We start from the raw sequence: 25120 nt of genomic DNA on the forward strand, positions 1-25120 counted from the left end.
AAATGAGTCTCCCCGTACTCCTCCGTTTTCTTAAACCGAAATAATCTGAGGTGGAAATTACGATTACGAAGCGCATAAATTTCAAGTTCACTTAGAATGGTCTTCGGAAACAAAATTTCACTGATTATTATTATTGTTATTATTTTACATGGACCAATCATTTGCTTGGTTGGTGTCTTCTTCGCTAATAGCATTTAACCGTGCAGGTGCTCCAATAGGTGTTGGCTCACTCGCAACTCGTCCAGGAGTGGATCTAGGGGGAAGAAACTTTTTTAATTTTATATATAGATAAGACCGATCTCAGAATTTGGAGCTCGTAGCTCTAAGTAGCAGTATAACCCCCCCCCCTTTCAGAAGTCCGTCCTGGATCCGCCCCTGCGTAGCACATTGTCGATTGTCACAAATGCTGGAGGTCCATGTAGAATCATAAACAGCACTTCAACTTCACGTAATTCATGATTTATTCATAATATTTCTGCTACGCACCACTGGTTATCATACATATATGCATGTAACAAAAGTTCCTTTTTGCAGATTTCTTAAATCTACACTTTGAATTGCAGTAGTTTGATTTTGGGGGAAGCATGAAATTAGTTCATGGTGACCCGTTACTGCCATAAAAACTTCGCCATTTTCCGAAAGCCAAAGATTACTTCGTTGAATACCAGTTACCGGTCGTATACTTTCCCTTTTTTTCTTCCGGAAGTCGTCGAATTCAGTTCCAGGCAACAAAACGAGAGTAATACCCGGAGTTTGTACTTGCACTATACTCACGAATTCTTCTGCGGTTTTAGTGGGGGTGCGGTGGCTCAGTGGTAGAGCGTTTACCTCTGGTGCTTGGGGTCCCTGGTTCGATCGCGCCGTGTGGGCTTTGTGGTGGACAAACAAAGTGCTCGTGGGTTTTCTCGGGGTTATCCCGTTTCCTCCCACTTTCTGCATTCCACCATTTCATTCATTTCTCATAATCACCATCTTCTTTAGCCAACCGGCATAAGCGTGGGACGTAAAACTTAAAGATTTCATTTCTTTTTTTTTTTCTTCTGCGGTTTTAATACTGTATCTGTTTTTGCTTAAGGTTATGCCGGGTTGCCACATTCTTTACACCTCCCCCCTCAATACCGTCGCAGAGACCATTGCATGGCCGGTTTCACTGCAAAACCACTGCTTTATCGGACCTGTCTGCATTTCGAACATCTGAAAGCGATTTTTAAACTGGGATGCAGCACCATCAGAAATCACTGACATGGTTTGAGAAATTGTAGACACTTATTTTCACGTATTCAAACCTTTTTCTATAAAATATATTTTCGCTTTTCTTCGAGTATTTTTAGAATCTTGTGTATGGCTATGAGTACATAAGCCGAATTGTTGTTTATTACAACAAAACTGTCCGTTGTTTCATATTCCGGTGATAACTCTGAATTTCACTTTGCAGAATAACAGTCCAGTTTTCAGCGAAGTCCACATGAAGTAAAATAGAATTTGTATCTTGGAATTTTATACGGTGCTTTTCGGTAGCAATTAATTCTCTTTGGATTTTCTTGATGTAGTCATGAATTACAATTCTTACAGTTAAACCAGCAATGTACGATACGAAAACAGAAAGTGGCGCAGTTTTTTAACGAGATTATTGTTTTCCCATATGGCATACGTAACACTTTCATCAGGATCAATAATTAAAGACTCCACACTTATTCGTTCCACTCCAGGACATTCACCACATTCTTGAAAAAGACAGTTGTCATTTTCTACGGATCATAGTACTAAAGGAAATAGGTCACTCATGACAGCTTCAATATAGGCTGCACCTTTGGTTTGTAGCAACGCAGTAGCAGCTAACTTAAAATTTGCACAATACACTCACACACATACACACTTCCCTCGCAGGTTGCGAACTGACCCTCTTTAGTCGAATACTGTAAAATTCCGAGTGACCCATTCTTATGTTGAGATTGTTCTGTTTAAAAAGTCAGTAAATTTCTTTGGAACGCATAAGAAAACGTTTAGATTTTTTAAACTTTTTGTCCTTTTTCGATCACTGTAATGACATCGCACTTAATTGAGACTGTCTGGAACATTCCAAATCATCACTGAGGTAATAGTTCAGGTTTTTTGTAGATCATCAGAATTTATTGGATGGCCATTTCAAGTAAACTTAAAAATTTGTGTGTTTCGTAATCGTAATTTCCACCTCAGATTATTTCGGTTTAAGAAAACGGAGGAGTATGGGGAGGCTCATTTTACTATTTCAGAGAGCCTTCTTGATCAAAATAATAAAAAAAAAAGTCAAGAAAACCTATTATTCTTCATTTAATGAATGTGAACCACAGACATTATCAAATCATTGCACTTTTATTGTTCCCAGTGTTGCTAATTGTGACATCAAAGTTAACGAAACTTCGCTAACTTTAAAAGGCTGCAGTGAATTCATGAGGCATTGGTCGAGAATGGTATCTGGTGTGTTTATTATTTATGTAAAGTTGAACCATCTGACAAAATTTCAGAATTTTAAAAGATGGTGTTTTGAAGAAAATGGCACCCAAAAATTGCGATTTTTGAAAATTTTACAATTTATCGAATTTTTTGCAACAAAACGGTTGCACACAGAAGCGATACAAATTTTTTTCGGAAAGCGGGTAGCTAGGTCTTACCAACCGTGAAAACAGAATTTTAAAATTCGAACCGGAAGTGCTCGAAAAAAATTCGCAAACTTCGACTTTTCAGATAAATTGACGTTCATTTGTTAATTTATGTAAAAAAGATACGCATGCGCAAACCAAACTATAATAAAATATAGTTTATTTATATCCTTATGTACATACCACAACAAGAATTATAACTCTACCTGTCTCCATAGCCGAATGGTGAGGCTCCGAAGTTGACCATTTTCCATGTCTTCTACAATTCATAAATTGTACTCCCCGTCTTTGATGGCCCATTATTTGGCGGGAAAATTTTTTTCGACAAAACAAAAACAAAAAAAGTCTAATTGCTATAAAAAAAAAGTTTCAACAATATGTGAGATGGTGATGGTACATGCTCTGCCTGAATTGAAATCGAAGGCACCTTTTCTTTACTACAATTCAATTTCCGACACAAAACAAAGAGCATGGATATTTGACACAAAATCTTTCGCTTCCTTTTAACACACCACGGCGCTGCAATCAGAGCAGAAATGCTGAGGAAAATGCTACGAAATAGAGCAGGCTCTGTCAACAGGAAATGCCTGGCATGGGAAATGCTATACCATTTGCCACTTTACACGGTAGGATATCGATGATACGATTTTTGCTACGATAAATGTTTCCGTCTAAAACTAGCCTAAGAAATGATAAAATCTTTGTAGGAAAGATATATCGTGATGCTAGATTGTCACACTGATGTTTTTGTTTGCAGCGTATGGGCGATGTTAAAGTTACTACACTCGAGCTTTTAACGAACTAAAGCATTATTTCAAAAAGCTATAATATTTGTGCTTGACCACGAAAATCGTTTACGAATTTAAAAATTGTGATCACCTAGCTGTGCGAAATATCGAGTTATCCGAATTCTACTATGCTCTATTACGTTCTAGAATGTTATTTTCTTATTGCATGCCTAAATAATTGCGTACAGGCTGATTATATACATGCAAACTGAAATTCCATAAAATCTATGGGTGCTACGGTAAAGTTCGATATTTGATATCGCGCTGGAATAAATAAAATTTCAAACACTCATCTTAATAGTGAAACAGTTATGGTTTACTTCTATTTTTGAAAGAAAATCTTCAAAATTAAACGTAGAAAGTTAAGAAATAGTGTAAGAAGGAATGAACGATTTCCAAGTAGTTCAATCGAAAAAAGTAACGTGGCAGGGATATAATTCTTCCTAATTTCATTTTCATCGATTTTCTTCCAACATTACAAACAAAATATCATATTTCAATATTTAATAATTGTAACTCATGCAGATTAAGGATGAAACAACACATACATTAAGAAATGACCCATAACACTACAACATTCACCTCGGAAAAAGCACTGAAAGAAAAAAAATTACGAATAAAAAAAAAAGTGCTGACTGTATCCTGTGACCGAGTAGCACTGACAACCACTATACATATAACATCCTACAACACCAGCCAATCACAATGCTTAAAACTTATGAATCATTATTTAAAAAAAAAAAAAAAAAAAAAAAAGTAACACTACCACCTCCGAATCAAACCAAAACACATTATCTGGAATTACATGTTAACTTGCGATCAAAATTTTGTGTGCAATGACGGAAATAAAGCAATGGGTAAACACAAAACTAACCGTTATAGTGATCTTTTTTTTTACATAGACAAGTTGACGAAAGGGAAACTAGTAAAGCGTTACTCTCGGGATGTAACTGAACAACAAAATACTTCCACAAAATAGGAAGAGCAAGTGAAACACTTGAGATTGAAAACAAGGTAATACAAGACTTAATAAAAAGTAAGTAGTTTAAACATTGAGAGTGGCAAACCCTCCTAACTTCCCAACACAAACTGAAAAACAATAACATTCTTATTTTAATAAATATTTGACTATGTTAAACAATAAAAGAAGCAGCAGCACACTAGAGTCACCAAACTACTTTCGTAATAATCCGCCTCAGAATACCAACTAACGAACTAGAACAAAATTATTACTGATGCGAAAGACGCACCAATTTATGCTAGGTGATCACTACAAACAAGGTATAGGTGTTTTGTCTATTTATGTTCAGAGCAAGGCGAAACAGGTGCATCTGTATCAGTTTGTATATTTATGAATTTGTAGATTTTACTTTAATTCTTTTTCCCAAAAATGGCCTCGATAGTATTCTGAGCCAAGTATAATCCAAATGCCCTAAAAGGTTGTTATACAGCAATGACATAATATTTCCCTTTTCATTTTCAGTGGTCTGCTTCCAAAAATATAATTAAAACCCCACTTTCTAAATATTTAAATAACTTATACGCAGAAGACCTTCCCGCATTCCATTCACAAATACACAAGAACAAATACGATGTTCAGTGAAATGACAAATGACGTATAAACGAGAGCTCCGTTATGAATTAATTGATTGCAGTTACTACAATTTACGCAGTCTCATTACTGATTCACTCTTTGCAGGCTTAAAAATAAAGAACATTTCCTGAGATGAGTGAAACTGTCACCCTTCAGAGCGCATGCCGTTTCCATATGGAGGACTCCATCATACACAACGTTTATTTGTGTTGTGTGATTTCTTCGTGGTTACAGGTATGTTGCTTGCACTAAGTTAACCAATGTTGTTTCATCCTGACGTAAGGGTATTTGGCTTTATTTGTTATTAAACGTTGATTAGTAATTAAAAAGCCAAAATATGCTAAGGTATAAGATTTCATTTCCTTATTGTTTTACATAATTGTATTATACACAAATTAAAATTCTTCACTAATTTCACGTATAGATTTACCAAATATTGGTGTAGGCTATCTATTCTTGATCGTTACTCAAGGTTTGTTCTCACGGTTAGAATAAAATACCTGAAAACGAATGTTAACAGAAAACAATCAATAAGAGGAAGTGTTGTTGCAGTCGAGCAACTGTATACTGTTGTGAACTTACCAAAGATATTATTAGTGATAGTGGCTGCAATAGCGACCACCAATGCACTTTTGGTGCCTTGATCATATATGCTTACTCGCCTGCCTCCGCTTGCTCCATTTGCAATACTTGTAATGTTTTACGAAAGCAATTTTCTTGTGTAAACATAGTAAAAAATATTAAGTCGCTGTCAAACACGAATTTTTGAAAATATTAGAAGACAATATTTTCAGAATGTTCTCAATGTGCACGTTCTTTCGTGGCCCATTGAATGGAAGTCAAGAAATTAACGGGCCAAAGTCGGCATGAAACGCCAAGACATGGGTGCAGAGGCAGTGTTGTTTTAAAGTTACAAGCCTTGAAATAAATTGGCGAAATTCAGGATTCTCTAACAGAGGATTACATGGACTAACGCTTACATCATTAATGCTATTTCTACCTTATTCTTGAATTACACATTGCACCAGCATGTGACCCTAAAGTTTTTGCACTGGTGCGATATTCTCAATATTCGCCACTTCTTTAAATATGATTGCAGTATAAGGAAAAAATAGAGCAGAGCTAAGATTACTGTTACATGCGTCAAAGAGAGTTAACGAAAGTTCAGAAAGTAAATTTTTGTTACGTACAGAGATGAAATAGGGGTCATTCCATGTGAAATCAACCAAGCCCAAAACTTCATGGTGTCAGATTTCGATGATACTTGGTGTACATATAGGCCCCTATAAGAGATTATCATGCACCAAATTATAGCCCTGTACCGCGTGTGGTTTCCGAGTATAGGGTGGTAAAAAAATGGACAAATTTGATGCTTTTTGTAGAATCTTGTTCACTTCAATTGGTCATATCTACCGTAAATATTGAGCTAGAAAGAAAAATAATATACCATTTTGAATAGAAAAAAATAGGCTGCAAGATACGTCAGAACATTTATATGAAAATTAAACATCATTTTCCGGGAAAATTTTGGATCAGTGATATCTCGGAAAGTGTCCATTTGATGTCCTTGAAATTGGGTACCATGGTAGCCCCATATGTCCGGCATAAGTGTGCCAAATGTCAACTTGGGACTAGAATGAGCCTGGAGCCTACAATGATTTTCGTGTGACCATGTCGGGAGAGACACCTGGGGTTCCAATGTGGCAACTCGCCAGTTTGTCAATACTGATGACGTAAAATGTAAGAAATACTTAGCCGTTACTGACCTACTGGAAGTGATCAATTGTCAGTGGTGCCTGTGTTGAAGCAGTCAACTCTTGCTTCTTCCATCTCTTTGTTGCTGAGCGTGTATGTACGGCCAGTTGTAGTTATGGAGCTAACAAAAGAGATGATGTCACAAGCAGGCAGTGAGAGCACATCTGGTATATCTGGATATACAAAGGAAGGTGCTGGTCCCTCCAGTCTCAGGAAATACAACTTTGCTGTTTCATGAGTCTCGTCGATTTGCAGAACACGAACAAGCTACCATAGGTGCAAGTGACAAAGCCCCTGATTCTATCAATGGTAATGGCTCTTGTGAGCCATCTGTTTCAACTACTGTCTCTTCCTTAAAGTCTGGTGTAGAAGAATATTGCCTCATTGCAACCTTTCTTTGAAACATAGAAACCACGGAGTGAAATTTACGGGTTTCAGGAATCTGTCGAGCTGCATCGAATCTGTCCTTTAGAAAGTTGGCTTCCTCTTCATGTTTCATTTCTGTGCAGTACACATACACCATTTTAGAATTCTTGCTACACCAGAAAAACATTACTGTTAGGTCAGTTACACCTTACTTCACCAGTATTGACAAATTGGCAAGTTGGTACATTGGCACTCCAGGTGTCTCCCCCGACATGGTCACACGAAAAATCATTGTAGATTCCAGGCCCATTCTTGGCCCAAGTTGACATTTGGCACACTTATGCCGGACATATGGGGCTCCCTTGGTACCCAATGTGGAAATTTTCTGAGATACCATTGATCCAAAATTTTCCCGGAAAATGATATTTGATTTTCAAATAAATGTTCCTGACATAACTTGTAGCTTGTTCTTTCCTCTTCAAAATGGTATATTATTTTTCTCTCTAGCTCAATATTTACGGCAGATATGACCAATTAAAGTTAACAAGACTGTAATAAATAAATAAATAAAAAAAAAAATCAAATTTGTCAATTTTTACCACCCTGTACTCTGAAACTACAGGGGGTACAGGGCTAAAATTTGGTGCATGGTCATGTTTCAAAGGAGCCTACATATACACCAAGTTTCATCAAATTCTAAGACGATTTTTTTTTCTGAAAATGTGATTGATTTCACATGGAATGCCTCATAGTGTAGTTGTGGGCCAAAATTAGAGATGATGTAGGAATACTGTAAGCATGGGCGGCGATTAGGGGGGGAAAGAAGGGACAGTTGCCCCCCCACTTTTTTGAAGTGACCACTTAACTCTTAAATTATATCATCTATTTTTCGGTGATAGGCTAGAATCTTCATTATTCGATTTAAAAAAGTACCATAAAAGCTTTTTACTTCTGTTTTTTTATCTCAAGCCTGTAGGCATTGTAGAACACGTTGCATATGCTTTCACGCCTTTCTGTGTCGAGACGCAGAGTGTGATGACGTCATAACCAAAAAACTTTTTTATGACCTTTTTATTACTTTTAGCAGGGCTTACTTTTGCACCTAAAAGATTGAAATTTTGCACACATATTCAGTGCACCCCTTAATATTTTCTAGATTCTTTTCAGATTTCTGCGATAAAACAGGGGATCCAGAGAGAGAAAAAGGTAAAAAATAAAGGAAAGAAAAGAAAAAAGGACCTCTTTTTAACAAAGATCCCTTTTTTCGCGACTTTCCCTCCTCAGATACATGATGGAGACATGTGAATGGTACCGTTTGAAAGGCTATTCTGTTCTAAAAAGAATGATGTACGAACCATGATCCTAGTATAAATAGGGATTTCTCAGGGAATTTTTACCTGAGATCCTTTTTTATACGGGAATCTGGAGTATTGTAGAGATATTATTTTGACGGGCTTACTTTTGCACCTAGAAGATTGAAATTTTGTACACACATTTAGTACAACCCTTAGTATTTGGTCTAGGAATTAATTCGTGCGGTTGGACAAGAGATGGCGCAACGAACGGAGCGTCCCACAGTTCCGTGTATCCACACAAGTGTTGCAAACCCCTGTCATCGCGTATCGTTCGTAGTATAGGGCAGTGGATTAAAGCGTCAACAACACCAGTTTGTAGTTAAGTGAACATGGCGCAATTTGTGCCTGATAAAGTGTTTTTGCGGGGTGTCCTGCTGCATTACTTTAACATGCAGAAAAGTGCGACTGAAAGTCATCGTATTTTGGTGGAAGTGTATGGTGACCATGCTCTAGCTGAGCGAACGTGTCAGAAGTGGTTTGCACGGTTTAGAAGTGGTGGTTTCGGCTTGGCAGACCAAGAGCGAGCTGGACAGCCAAAAAAATTTCAAGACGAAGAATTGACAGCATTGCTCGAGCAGGATTCGTGTCAAACGCAGGAACAACTTGCAGCAGCATTAGGCGTTGATCAAACAACAGTCTCCAAACGCTTGAAAGCCATGGGAATGATTCAAAAGATGTCACATTGGGTTCCACATGAATTGAAAGACAGAGACGTTGAAAGACGAAAAACCATTTGCGAATTGCTGCTTCAACGACAGAGCAGAAAGGGGTTTCTGCATCGAATTATTACGGGTGATGAGAAGTGGATCCATTACGAGAACCCTAAACGAAAAAAGGCCTGGGTGAAACCAGGTGAACCAGGTCCATCACAACCAAAACGAGATATTCACTGTGCAAAGGTTATGCTGTGCATATGGTGGGATATGAAAGGTGTGGTGTACTATGAGCTGCTGCAACCGGGTGAAACTATGAATGGAGAACGTTATCGACGACAATTAATGCGTTTGAAGCAAGCTCTGGCCAGAACACGACCAGAATGGGAGAACAGACATGATAAACTTATTGTTCAACATGATAACGCTCGCCCACATGTCGCAAAACCGGTCAAAACCTATTTAGAAAATGTCGGATGGGAAGTTTTACCCCACCCGCCGTATTCACCAGACGTTGCTCCTTCGGACTACTACTTGTTCGATTGCATGAACAACGATTTGATTGGACAGCGGTTTACTTCTTCAGAAGATATCGAAACATGGGTCTCTGACAAGATCGCTTCCAAGGATGAGGACTTCTTTCGCCACGGAATCCGTACATTGCCTGACAGATGGGCGAAAGTGGTGGCTAGCGATGGACAATATTTTTCTTAAGGTATTTATGTATTTTGTGTTTGTACTACAGCTTCAATGTGTGCGTACCAACCGCATGAATTAATTCCTAGACCAAATATTTTTCAGATTGGTTTCAGATCTCTGCGTTAAAACAGAGAGGCAAAAAAGTACAAAGAAGGAATATTTTTAAAACAAATAATCCATTTTTTTTTCATGATTTTCCCACCTCAGGTATGTACATGATGGAGACATGTGAGTGGTACCGCTTGAAAGTATGTTCTATTCTGAAGGGAATGATGTACGAACAATGATCATAAGATAAATAAGGATGTCTCAGGAAAATTTTATATTACATTCGGGTCATCTGGGTCATTGTGGGAATGTTCTTAGCTCATTGGTAAACATTTTCTCGCACTTAGTTTTCAAGATAGAAGTTTGAATTTTTGTTATACACATTTAGTACACCCCTTCGTATTTTTCAGTTGATTTTGAGATCTGTGCATTAACAAAGGGGATCAAAGTTTGAAAAAAAAAAAATAAGAAAAAATCCAGATTTCCCTCAAAATTTCCCGCCTTAGGGACATGATAGGAAAACGTAAATAGAACCGTTTCAAAGATTGTTCTGTTCTGAAGAGAATGAGTACTAACCATGATCCTAGGATAAATAGGGATGATGCTGTAGCTGATTGACTGAAATTCAATAATTTACTTTTTAAAAAGTCATAATTTAAAATGGTTAATGTATATAGTTTCATTTGGAAATGTAAAGTTTTTGCATATATTGCTGGTTCATAGAAAAAATGGCACCATGTAATTTTTGTCGTTGCGTAAGTGTGTATTGGTTATTTGTCTTTCCCCTGGAGTTAGGACAGCTACAGGAATTGCGTTTTAATTGCAATTCAAAGGAATTAATATTACAATTGCGTCGTAGCATATGCTTGTAGTATTTACTGTCTTTCATTTTCTAAGAGTAATAACATACATTTAATGGCAAGTGTGGAATTAAAAATATAAGTTGTTCATTAATCTCCAGTTTCAATATAACTTCTAAAAAACAAGCCTCATTATTCATTAGTTTGATTAATAATATCCTTTTTATTTATTGTTTTATAAATATGTTGTTAAATAATCTGATCACACAATTATCCAGACAGAATTTTAAGATGTTCATGAGCAAGGAATCAAGGGTTAGTACCTATGTGTGTTGCTCTTGTCAATTTACTCAATTAAATATGAAACATGATATACAGTATTTTAACTAAAAAATATAGTATCCTATTAGTTATAGAACCTTTCGTCAAACAAAGTGTTAGAAACAATAAGAAACACTAACATTGATATACACATATTCAGATCATATCTTGCCCCCCTCCCACTTTTAACGTCCAATCGCCGCCACTGACTGTAAGCATGCGAATACTGACAATTGTATAGTTGTAACTTATAACTCCAAGTGGTAGCATAATGACTTGTTTCTTCAAACTTGAGTTAATCAAATTGTAGTTCATGCATGCGCAAGGATAATAACTACTAATAAACTGCTTCTTTATATTAAAGAAATATTGAGTTTTTGTCTAAAGGTTCTTTGCTAAGATTACCCGCCATTGTTTCGAATTTTAGTGAATAGCTTAAGGGCATTTAAGAATACCAAAAATGTAGAAAGTTAGATAGATATCTACAAAATGCTATTGAATTAAGTAATAACTGTTTCCAGATCGTTTAAAAGCGACGAAAAAGCAGATGAAATACCAAATATCTCACGAACAGGAAAGATATCATTATCATACCAGAAGATTACACAGAAAGTTCTACCCGGCAAAGTAAGAGGAATCGGTCATATTACCAAACCAGGAGGTGCTATTACCCATGATCAACCAATACATGCAAAAGGACTAATAATATACTGGTATGCCGCAAGGAACGTGTAACCATTGTTGCCAGTCGCAAATACGAAACGTGTCCTCCAAATAGGCGCAAACACATAAATGGGATTACAAGCAATGCGGCTACGAATGTCCAGCATGGTAAGACATGGGACGTGGCGCTGTACAGCGACAACTGATTGGAAGATTGCCGGGGTACAGGTGTTAAGCAGATCACTTCACCTCAATACGCTCGTGAGCGGACAGTCAGAATCGACATAATGGTAATGGAAATCGACATATGTTATGGAGGCTGTTGAATAGAAGAGGTAACGTTTGTATGTAAGGAAATAGGCCGACAAGGCGCACAAACTACTCATGTATGGACATGCTAAGATATTGGGGAAGCAGCAGGGTTTGCCAAGTGTACCCAGCCCGAAAAAATCAAGTGGCATTATATCCATTCAGGAAAGGAGGTTACTGTGATAACCTTAGATGTCGTTGAATTAAAAGATGTTAAAACTCAGGTCAAAGTAAGAAACACTTTTTTCTTCCTCCATAAAAATACCTGGCCTGAGGTTTAGGCCGCTAAAATTGGTGCCTCGGACTCCATTTCCCACGTGCAATTTTCGGCAACATAATAATCTCTGGAATGGTTCAAGATATTTTGTTGCCCTTTGATTTTTATTTGAAAGATGATTTAATTTTTTAAATCGTATCCTTCATTTTGAAATATGTGTCTAAGTTTTTGTGCTGTAGCCTTCTGAATTTTTTCTTGAAAAATAAAAATATACATATATTTTTTTAAAAAGTTATCAATCTAAAAAAAATCGATTTTTATTTACTGTTGGGGACTACATTCCCTGAAAAAGAGAGTTATTACTTTTGAGTTGAACAGCTTTGTATGTATAAAAAAATGTTCATGTTTTAACTGCCGTAGCTAATATCTTGATTGATTTTTTTTTTTACTTTTATTTTTATTTATTTATTTATTTATTTATTTATTTATTTATTTATTTATTTTTCGTTTCAGAAACATCAATTACAAATATTATGAGAATTGTATAGGAGTTGTATCTTTAAGCGTACTACACATCCCGAAAAGGACATCACTTTGGTTCTAAAATTTTTCATGTTTTTGCAAAAAGTCTACTCTTGGACCTTGGACTAATGTGCTCAATGTGATAGAATAAATACAATAAATTAAGCAAAGTTGGAATTGATATTTAAAAAAAAAAAAAAAAAAAACATCTTCTGAATGTTCTTTACATTGTAATGAACTATCGTTTCACTGATGTTTTCTTGTTGTGCCCGTGAATATTCAAATTAATGTTTTATTTTTATTATTTTTTATCTGTCTTATGCCGAACATTTGGTGTTAACTCGTATCTATGCACTGTAAATTGTTCTTCGCCAGACACTGTGTCGGACTGAAACCGGTGTAATCCCAGATAGAAGAAGAAGAATTAAAATATAAAAATATATTATTATGAAATGAAGTAATATATAAGTTAGTTGGTGTATTAACATACAGTTTACCAAGTTTGTAAAGTATACAATATATGTATAACTTCAAACTTCAAAATGTAAACATTTATTCACCTGAACTGTTTAAGGGGATCTTATACATTTTGCCACTGGTTTCTCAGTCTCCATAAGTTAACATGTAAATTTTACTTCATGAATATCTAAGGAAATATGATACGTAACAACTTAAAATCTTCCATATGAATAGCGAAAATCAATAGAAATTAAATAGTTGTTTCAATTTCTCGCTTAATGACGTAGATCGCGAGTAATGAACATTTTTTGGTAACATTGTAGTGGACTATATATTACATAGTGGTTGAATGTATCTGCTCCAGTTTGGTCTTCACGAAGAGATGTGCTACTGACAGGCAGGGATTTCCCTCCCCCTCTCAAGTCCTTTACCAATGGGTGTGGTACAACGCCCCGGGGTGCCACCCTCATCCTATTTGTTTCCTTCGTTTCTGCAGAGCAGATAGATTTTCTTGTAAACGCCAGAGAGAAAGAACAAGACAATTTGAACTCTTTACTTCTTACGATTTCCTGCTGCTGCATTAGCTAGTTCCAACTTTATAATAGCACTGCCTCAACTGTAAAAAATATACTGTGGGTATATTTTCGATACTGTTGGATCAACAGTTCGATATAAATCATGGCTGAAATTTAGCGTTCCTTTGCAGCACTAAGTTTGCATGAGACATTTACATGAATACAAAATACATAATTCCCTCTAGTGACTGGGATTTGAAATTCGTAGCGGGTAGTTGCTTCGACTTCCTGGCAACATTATTCAAATTTTCAAGAAGTAGTGAAAAAATCAACTTTACTTCAAGATCCATTCAACAGAAACGATGGACTGAAACCCATGAAACAAATTGCCTGTGATTAAACATATGTAAGTAACATTTCAAAAATACAGCAGCACTTCCGGTTGGTATAGTGTCTAGCTCGCTCATTTTGGAGCACGGATCTCGGGTTCGATACCCGGTGGAAGAGCCTTGAAATTTTAATGCGTTACTAAGGATACGGATCCTACTGAAGGCTCCATAATCACCAGTCTCTTACAACACTGGTGCAGAAAGGGAAGCTAAATTCTAAACCCACAAAGCCAACCAAACTAATAAAGGACGGACGCAGTAATGTCACCATAATTTAGACTACGTGGGCGATTTTATGTTTCAGACTATGGTCATAAATATAAGTAGAACTAGGGCTTCGAACATTTCTAGTTCTTGTTACTCGAAAGTAAGTAAGTGTACACATGGTGTTAGGAAATAACTTTGGGAAGTGAATCTTCACACGTAAATGTGAAAAAGCCTATAGACCAATCTTGGTGCACAAATGCGTTATTTCAGAGATCTAGTTCGCAGAAAGTTGGTTGTAATGGTACAAAAAAGAAATAACTAGAGAGCGAAATGTTGGATAAGTGATTATTTTCAGCCTAGATTCTAGTGGATATAGGAAGTGTGTCAGCTTTCCAGGATTTTCCAGGAAAGGGGTTGCATTTTCTTGTACCTCTAAAAATAATAGTTTCCTGAAGGATGAAAATTAGGGGGATTTCTCGGAAACGTCTCCAACATATTTTGTTTATGTTTCATACATCAATATTGTATTTACAACCCTATACTGTGTTATAAGTTTTTAGAAAAAAAAAAAAAAAAACAAGAAGTATTTAAGTCTTGGGCTGAGTTCTTTTCTGACGATTAAAAAAAAAAAAAAAGAGACCCTGGCCATTCTGTTTGTAACCTGACATAGTGTAACTTATTTGTCCTACAAAGAATCCACGGGGTAGTTTACTCTTGGAAATAAGTTTTGATTTTCTAAAAATCATGACCCAGACAACTTTGTTAAATAAATATTTTATTAATAACCGCAATCCGGTTCAACTCGAGGTCAAAGGTCAACTAGCTCTTTTCGCTCAGAATCAAGACTTCCTTTACAAAAATGTGTAAGCGCTTACGAATTTTATTGAAGATTATGTAACCTAATTGGTTGTCATAGAATAACATAATGAAAAGTTTTATACTTCCAGCTTTATCCTAACTTAGCTCTAACCCAATCTATCTTAGGCTCTTAACTGTAACTGTATGAACCAAATAATCTCTCAGATGTTTACAATTTCTTATCCCTTATGACAAATCTAAAGTAGATTTCCTTGTTCAGACGCGCTACTCGGTTTGGCTTAGTCAATCTTGAACAGTGCTGAATGGGCAGACTAGTAAATAATATGTGCTCTACTGGCAACTAGTTTATGTATGACATCGAGTTTGACTTATTTTATGGTTTAAAAAATAGAGGCCACGATTATCCATAAGGTAAAGAAAATGGTTCAAAAACAAGTAGCAGTGCTACGTGTACACCATGCAAAGGAGTTTGGTTTCTGGGGTACGATATTTTCACAATTAATATTGAAACTGGAAATTGTACTAATTTCTACCACTTCCGGTTTTAGTAGAGAGTCTAGACTAGAGACGAAATAGATTCTTGCGACGCCTAATTGATTGCAGAAAACCGCTCTTGTTGTCTATTACAGTTTTTATTCTATAGCTATCACCGTTTAAACCGGAAGTGGTTGATTTCCATCTCTTTTGGTTTGAATAGAGGCTTAAGACTGAAGATAGTAGTTGTTTTTAGAACGCTGAATAGAAAGTAAAAAACCGCTTCTCGCTTTTACCATTCCTGTTCTATGGAAATCACTATTGAAATAGATAATTTCTATGACTTCATGTTTCAATTGAAGATCAAAAGAGAAGATGAAAGGTAGATTTGAGACGCTTGAGAGCTACTCGATTGGAGGAAACCGCTTTCATATATTTTTTACCGTTTTTGCTCTACATAGATCAATATTTATTGAAACCAGAAATTATAGTTAATTTGAATCATTTTCGGTTTTAGTAGAGAGTTAATAATAGAGATTAAATGTGTTCTTACGAAGCACAAAACCGGATTTCACAACATATTACCATTTTCGATTTTTGGTGATCAATGATCAAACCGAAACTTTATTTAAACCACTTCCGGTTTGAGTACATGGTTTTAATAACAAACTCAATTCCTGACTCTTGACTCTATATTTTGACCAAATTTGGTGATGTTCTAGGAAGTGGTGCTTTAGTTTTTTTTTTCTTTCTTTTTGTCGCACACGAACAGACATGCATGTACGGGTATGGTAAATATATAAAGGAGTTTTGGTAAACCAAACTAGTTATTTAGAAAAAGGAAAACTTGGTTTTTGCCACCCCTGTATACAATTAATTCGTTCTAACCGCAGAAACATCATACTGTGGTTTTCTGTGATGAATAATATAAAACGAAAGAAATCTATCCTTCCAGACAAGCAAATAACAAACATTTAGAATTTCTTTGGTTGTATAGTACTATAGTTGTCAGTGGCAGAGGTGAAAGTCGTTTGGAGAATCCGTCCGCTTGAAGCAACAAAAGATGTAGAAAAGCAATCGGAAACATATGTTCGATACTGAGGTTTCAAAGATCATTATCTTTGTTCTATAGTTGTCGTTGTAAAGTTGTAGGAACTCGTTGTAAAGTTGTAGGGAAGTAGGGGTAGGGGTGGGAAGGAAAATGGAGGTGGTAGACACGAGTTTCGCTCCTCAAATTGCCACAATGCATTCCTCCCCAGCATGTGTTCTTCAAAGAATGTCACCCGTAATAATTTATGAAGTATGAAAGTGGTCTTTTGACCCTTTTCCTGAAGTAGTGATTCCGTCATTACGGAAGTAATTATTACAATTAATCTGAGTCATTAAGTTTAAAATTGAGATAACCATCTCCTTTGTATTGCTCTTTGGCATTCGTATAGAAAATTGCAAGTTTCTAGGTGCAGTATTTTGTAAGATATTTATGAATTAAATTTTACATGTTACCTTATGGAGATTTTGAAGCCTGTGATGATGGGTAGACATCCCTTTAATTATTAGACTTCCAATCTATGCTATGTGTAAGTGTCGGAAGTCTAATAGAACGCCTTCGTCCGTCCGTCCGTCTGGCGACAGGTATCAGCAGAAACGATAAGAGATATCGAGACACGGTGGATTTTTGCAGTCGGTTTAGCATCTTAAGGATACCCTCAATTTCTTTCATGAAGTCTCTACTCAAACTGGAAGTGGTTCAAATTACTCATTTCCGGTTTCAACGTTTATCACCATAGAACGGAAACGGTAACAGATAGCTAGAAGCGATTTTTCGCAAACGGTTCAAGTCCTAGTGCAATGTACCATGACTAAGCCGAACACTCTACCAAAACCAAAAGTGGTTCAGATTTGGTATTTCCGGTTTCAATACTGATTTCTACAGAGCCAAAACGGTAAAAGATGCCGAGATGCGGTTTTCTGCAGTCTATTAAGCGTCCTAAGAATAAGTTACATCTTTTCATTTAACCCTCTATTCAAACTGGAAGTGGTTCATATTAGCCGTTCTAATTTAACGTTTATCGCCATAGAACGAAAACGATAACAGATGGCGAGAAGCTGTTTTTTTGCAAACAATTTAGCGTCTCAAGGCAACGTATCGTGACTATCCCAAACGTATTACCAAAACCGGGAGTGGTTGAAATTTGTTAATACTTCCGGTTTCAAAACTGATTTTCATAGAGTAAAACTGGTAAGTGATATCAAGAAGCGATTTTTTTGCAATTAATTCAGAGTACCAAGAATAGGTTCCCTTTGCTCCGTTAACCCTCTATTGAAACCGAAAGTAGTTAAAAGAAACCATTTCCAGTTACAACATTTATCTCCATAGAACATACTTGTATTAGAATAGTGGTATAGTGATAAGCGGTTCTCTGGAAACAATCTAGGCTGTAAAGAGAACACACCATCACAACCCGCAACAGCCTACCAACCAAACCAGAAGTGGTTGTAATTTGTTTCAGTACTGGTTACTGTAGAGCTAAAACTGTGAGACATTTCAAGATTTCTTTTTTTTCAATCAATTCAGCTCCCTACCAGTAGGTTTTATCTTCTCCCTTAACCTTCTGTTGAGTGCGGAAGTAATTAAAATTTACCATTTCCAGTTTCAACATTTATCGGCATAGAACAAAACTGGTAATGGAGCGACAAGCTGTTTCTTGCAATGTATTCAGGGCGTCAAGGGAACATATCATCAACCGGCAACACTCTACCAAAACCAGAAGTGGTTGAAATTTCTACTACATCGGGTTTGAATACTGAAAGGCGATATCGAGATGCAATATTTTTTTTTTTTCAATCAATTCAGCTTCCCAAGAGTAGGTTCTATCTTCTTCCTTAACCATCTATTCAAGCTGGAAATGGTTCAAATTAATGATTTCCGGATTCAACCTTTATTACCATAGAACAAAAACAGTAAGCGGTAGCGAGTAATGGGTTTCTAATATGGATTCAGCGTCCGAGGGACAGGTTCTATCTTCGATCTTATTAATTTATTGCAACCAGTAATTATGGACGTACCTTTTCAAGTTTGAGTATTGAATTACTATAATTTGGAAGTCTACCATAGTTTCACTCTTTGAAACCAAAGGCACTTGTTTGCTGTGAAATTTATACAGTTTAGTAATTTGGTGACGTTATGAGCAGTTGAGATGGATATAATGCGTAACAAAGCGTCTTAATTTTAGCTTCCTGAAAACCTTACACTATGTGATACTTCCTTCATCACAAATAACCCAGGTTCCAGTTGTACAGCAATGAAATCTCAGATATTTGTTATGGCTGCCAGAAGGTGTGAAAAATTATCTATAATGATTTAAGTAAATGTTTTCATCATAAAATGTCATGGGGAATAACATGTTTTCACTGTAGAAGTTTTCTTGTTAGTAGGACAGAAGTTAGCTAATGAATTGTCTAGCCTGATAGTTAAGTGCACTCTATAATGCCATATGGAATAGTATAAGGAAGGAGCCTATACTGTAGTAAATAGATGACATGGGGCTTAACGATAGGGAGGAGGATGTTATTTGACCGTTACATACGTTATGCTACTAACTATCTACTGTTTTTGTTTGAGGCTTACTGTGTGTATGGTATTAACCCTAAGTCACATACAGTACCAGAATACTCACCTGGAGACATGTGTACTTTTATTGGGCACGGTACATAAGCATGCTATCCAAGATAGTAACCATATTTAACTTCTGGCATTTGCTAATCTAAAACTGACCTGAATGTATAATAGAACCTAATCCAGCAGAAATATTTCTACTGTTTTCATATAGTTCCAACGAACCTAAGCTATCATTGTTTCTTTAACTTTCAAGATCACGCTCTACTTATCCCCATCGTGGAATAATGTGTTGTTATCCCAGGATTTTGATTTTCTTCTCAAGTAAAAAATAAACGTGCGCACTGTTAATTTATTTTATATTTATAGTTAAAGTATATATAAGCTATGTTGTTTAATAGATATCGAATAATGTACATTGAATATACGACCTGCATTCAAATAGGAGTTATGCATTCAGCCATAAGTATTACTCTGGATGGAATAAATGTTGCTAAACTTACCAGGAGATTAATTACCACGGTAACGAATGGTTGATCCAAAAAGAGCATTACAAAATGCCGACTGCCATTTATGGAAACGGAAGGTGATGAGTCGGATGGTTACAACATAGAACCTTCCAAGTCATGAAAGATCTTCTGGACAATGTGAAAACAACCAGGTTATTCCAGAAGTAGTAGAAGCTTCTAGAACAATCTGGAATCATCCAGACGATTCCAGAATGTAACAGAACTTTCTGAATGTTCCTGAATCGTCCATATAATTTCAAAATGTCACAGAATCTTCTAGAACAATCTGGAACTGTCCAGATTATTCCAGAGTGTAATAGAATATTCTGGAACCATTCATATAGCTCTGTGTGTTTGTCCTAGCATATAAAAGGCAGGACGCATGATTTCACGGTTCAATGTCATCAGACGAACAGAGAGAGCAGTTTACCAAATTTGCGGGCTAACAGTACCTATAAACTTTTGTAAGGATTCTACTGATCGATTGAGTTGCAGAGTGTTTTGTGGAAACGACTGAGTTTGAAATGTCTTCTGACAGAGGCCGCAAAAGAGGGGAGTGTGCTGACTATAACATGTCCATAAATGAGTGATATATAAAACTAGACTAGGCATGCTTTTTTCAGGTTGAGAATAAGAATGCTGATTTCAAGACTTTCAAAGTCAAGATGTTTCTAGTGATGACTTTTTGTGTTTTGAATGCTTTAACATTAACTAACTAACTAACTCTATGGCCTATGGAACCCGGAGGTTCAGTGCCGCGTTCACAAAAGCTCTCCACTGACTTCTATCCTTAGCTAATTGCATCCAGTTTCTACTTTGTATTCCTATCTCTGCGAGATCCATCTTAATATTGTCCTCCCATCTGCGCCTAGGTCTTCCTAATGGTCGTTTTCCTATGGGTCTACCAGTCAAGACTTTGAAAGCGTTTCTACTTTCTTCCATTCTAGCTACATGACCTGCCCACCTAAGCCTCCTAGACTTGACGACCCTAACAATATTGGGTAAACCGTATAAACTATGTAGTTCCTCGTTATGAAGCTTCCGCCATTCCCCATTCTCGTTCCTCTTGGGTCCGAATATTCTTCTCAGGATCCTGTTCTCAAATACTTTCAGTCTATGTTCTTCCCTCAAAGTAAGCGACCATGTTTCACAACCATACAGAACAACAGGCATGATTATCGTTTTATATATTTTAAGCTTCGAATTCCTCGACAGAATTCGCGACGACAAGAGATTTTGAACCGAATAGTAACACGAATTCCCTGCTTTGAGTCGACATTTAATTTCTTCGTGAATATGATTTTCGTCTGTTAATATTGATCCTAAATATTTGAAAGTATCCACTTTATCAAAAGCATTATTTAATATTTTAACGCCTCCACAATTTGCCGTATTACGGTCCCGACGCACTTCCATGTATTTAGTTTTCTCTGCATTTACTTCTAAACCCATGTCCCTGCAAGCGTTTAATAAGATCTCTGCATTTATTTCTACTGTTCTCCTATCATCCCCTATTAAATTTACATCATCAGCATATGCCATAACCTGGTGAATGCCGTTCAACTCTAGGCCCTGGTTGCTATCTTTGATTTTCCTTATGGCGTATTCCAGCACAAAGTTAAATAATAATGGCGACAACGCATCTCCTTGTTTCAGGCCATTTTCGACGTGGAAGCTCGTGGACAAAAATTTTCCTACCCGGACTTTACTTTGGGATTCACTTAAACATATCTTAATTAATCTAATTAGCTTTCTCGGTATTCCAAGTTCTGTAAGAACGTTGTATAATGTTTCTCTCCTAACCGAGTCGTAAGCCTTTCTAAAATCAATAAATAGTTGATGTACCGGGGTATTGTATTCCCACTTCTTTCCGAGTATTTGGCGAATGGTAAATATTTGGTCGATAGTTGATCGATTTCGTCTAAATCCGCACTGATAATCTCCAATAATTTCATCTGCGTATGGGGTCAATCTTGCTAACAGAATATTTGAAAGGATTTTATAGGATGTTGACAGAAGAGAAATGCCTCGATAATTATTACAGTCAGTTTTGTCGCCTTTCTTGTGAATTGGAACAATGATTGATTCTTTCCACTCTTGTGGCAATTCTTCCTTGTTCCAGATAAGGAGAATGAGTTTGTGTATCTTGTTCCACAATTTTTCGCCTCCAGCTAAAATTAACTCAGCCGGAATTTCATCTACACCCGGAGATTTGTGTTTCTTCAATTTCTTTATAGCGGCTTCCACCTCTATTCGATTGGGTTCTGGAATATACGGTTCTGCGGTGTGTATCTCCTTTTCTCCACGCACATTAGTTTTTGGCTGCGTGTTCAGCAAATCGTCAAAGAAATCTTTCCATCTATTTAAGAGGCTATCCGTATCGGTGAGAACTGTTCCGTCAGATTTCTTTAATATATAAGCACGAGGTTGATAGCCTTTCTTAAATTCGCTGATCCCCTTATACATGTCCCGAATATTTTTATTTTTACTATTATCTTCAAGTTCCTTAATTTTAGCTTTCAAAAAATCCCGTTTCTTTGTTCTAAAAGTTTTGGAAGTTTCCCGCCTGATATTTGCGAAATTTTGTGTAGTTGTTTCATTCGGATTTTGTAGCCACCGTAATTTTGCCTGTTTTCTCTTCTCTGCTAGTTTAATGCATTCTTGGTCGAACCATGGTTTCTTCCTATGTATTTCCGCGCGTCCCAATTTTTCTATTGCTGAACTTTTAATGCTATCTCTAATTTCAATCCAAGTATCCTCAACACTAGTGCACTCCGAGTCTTCTAAAACCGCGAATCTATTCGAAACTTCAATCTGGTATTCCTCTCTTACCTGGCTCTCTTCTAATTTCTTTAAATTAAATCTCTCCGTTTTCGGACATTGAATATTACCTTTATTCAACGATAATCTCTCCCGTATTATCGCTACTACCAGGTAGTGATCAGTGTCACAATCAGCCCCTCTAAACGATCGGACGTCAATTATGCTAGATTGTCTTCTTCTATCTACTAAAACGTGATCAATTTGATTATGTGTTTTTCCGTCTGGTGATGTCCAAGTGTATTTATGAACGTCGCGATGTGGGAATTTTGTACTCTTCACGATTAGGTTTTTGGATGTTGCAAAGTTCACGAGTCTAACACCGTTGTCATTACTTTCCTTATGCAAACTTTCGTTCCCTATAATCGGTTTGAAAATATCCTCTCGTCCTACCTTCGCATTGAAATCCCCTAATAGAATCTTCATATGGTATCGCGGGAGTTGATCAAATATCCGTTCCACTTCTTCGTAAAAACTATCTTTTATATCGTCACCCTTATCTTCAGTTGGAGCATGTACATTTAAAACAATAATATCACACCAACGTCCCTTAAGAGTAATAAAAGAAAGTCTGTCAGTAACAAATTCAACCCGTTTAATTGCTGGTAATATTCGTTTGTGAACGAAAAACCCTGTTCCTAACTGGTGATTTTTATTTCCTTCCCCGTAAAAGAACATAAAATTTCCGGAATTCTCAGATCCATTTCCTTCCCACCTAACTTCCTGAACTCCTACTAAGTCCATCCTGTATTTCTCTAACTCACTCGTTACAGATTTTAACGCGCCTGCCCTATAAAGACTTCTAATATTCCATGTTCCAAATCTCATGTCCATTTTCTTTTGCTGATGTCGTGCCAAGTTATCAGTCCTTGTCCGAGGCTTTTGTGAATGTTTCTGAACAAGTACCTTTTTTTACAGGATGAGGGTGTTAGCCTTACCCAAACCCCCAAGCTGGAGGACCACTCCTAGTCGTCTGTCCGCGACTGCTTATTCAGTATATTCGCAGCTAACCTCTATATCTAGAGGCCTTCTCCTCGATCCGCAACCTGAGGACGCGCCATGCCGTGGTGACAGGAACCCACGTTACACGGTTGAATGCTTTAACATAGTATCAACAATGACACGAACTGAACAAGAAGTCTTTCGTGTAGCGTGTTAATTCTGTGAAGAAACCGTGGTCAGAGAAATCAAGTCGTAAGCTATATGCATCAGGAAAGCACATTAAAATTACTGCATCTATGGGTGAATGTACCAAATCACTTCTGACCAAACACTTCGCAGTAAAAATAATCTATTGTCAGAAGAAAATGAACCGAAAGAAGTTTGTGGAACTTGCTGGGAATTTGTCAAACTTCAATTCAGCTGTTCAATTCTGTAAATCCTAGAATGAAAAGGGGCAAGTTCTGACAATTACCCCAGTGTCCCTTTCAAAGGTACAAATTTTGCACCACATTCCATCTGCAACAAAATACATAGTGGACGAAACAAGAAATGTGAGATCTGCAAAAATAGTGTTTATAAACCAGATCTTTATTATAGTTATCCTGTGAATAAAGCAGGGTTCAAATTGCACGGTCATTTTATCTGGAAGTTAAATGGGACTTTTCTTGCCAGAACGAAAAAAAAAAAAAAAAAAGCCTCTATAAAATTGCAGAAGTGGTGAAAGTTAATATAGAGCCATTCCATGTGAAATCAACCAAATTTTCAAGGGAAAAAAAGTCATCTCAGAATTTGATGAAACTTGGTGTACATGTAGGCCTCTGCGAGAGATTCTCATGCACCAAATTTTAGCCCTGTACCCCCTATAGTTTCGCACTACAGGATGGTAAAAAATGGACTTTTTTTTTTTTTTTTTTGTGGAACCTTGTTAGCTTCAATTGATCATATCCCCCTCAAATATTGAGCTAGAGAGAAAAATAATATACCATTTTGAAGAGGAAAGAATAGGCTATATGTCAGGAACATTTGTTTGAAAATCAAATATCTTTTCCGGGAAATCCCAGGAAAATTTTGGAGCAGTGATATCTCAAAAAATGCCCATTTGATTTCCTTGAAATTGGGTACCATGGTAGCCCCACATGTCCGACATAAGTGTGTCAAATGTCAACTTGGGCCAAGAATGGGCCTGGAATATACACAGTGATTTTCGTGTGACTATGTCGGGAGAGAGACCTGGGTGCCAATGTGGCAACTTGCCAATATGTCAGTACTGGTGAAGTAAGGTGTAACTGACCTAGCAGTCATGTTTTTCTGGTGCAATCTGTAATTCAGTAATCCTGTGAGGATCTTTGTAACATTCCATTATCAATCGTAGTACATTGTATTGACCTAAATATTTAAACATTCTGGAAGTTTCTCGAATTATCTGAAAGTTCTAGAACCGTTTGGAACATTCTGGAAGGTTCGTTACCTGTATAAAAGCAGAGGATATGGACACTGCATGCCTGTAAGCTCTTAGCTCTAGACTGGACAACAAGTCTGCAAGTGTCTATATAGTATTCAAGCATAGCTAGTGAGTTCACAGTGGCTATACAGGTAACACCATTCCAAGTGTCAATAGTGAATAGTCCCGTGATTCAGGTG

At 36.8% G+C, this 25120-nt stretch overlaps 1 protein-coding gene across 2 annotated transcripts in view; it reads left to right on the top strand.

The window, feature by feature from the left end:
• Positions 1 to 25120, top strand: part of LOC145686272 (uncharacterized) — a 72429-nt gene that overhangs the window by 11231 nt on the left and 36078 nt on the right. The window contains exons 2-3 of one of the 2 annotated variants that reach the window (XR_014131573.1): positions 5127 to 5255; positions 12721 to 13230. The gene's annotated coding sequence lies outside the window, so the exon portion shown is untranslated. Of the gene's footprint in view, positions 1 to 5126; positions 5256 to 12720; positions 13231 to 25120 lie in introns of those variants that run through there. The other variant, XM_081759402.1, reaches the window with a different exon arrangement.

This window comes from Thermobia domestica, chromosome 5 (assembly GCF_964235325.1).
Source record: "Thermobia domestica chromosome 5, izTheDome1.hap1.1, whole genome shotgun sequence".
Taxonomy (NCBI): Eukaryota; Metazoa; Arthropoda; class Insecta; order Zygentoma; family Lepismatidae; genus Thermobia; species Thermobia domestica.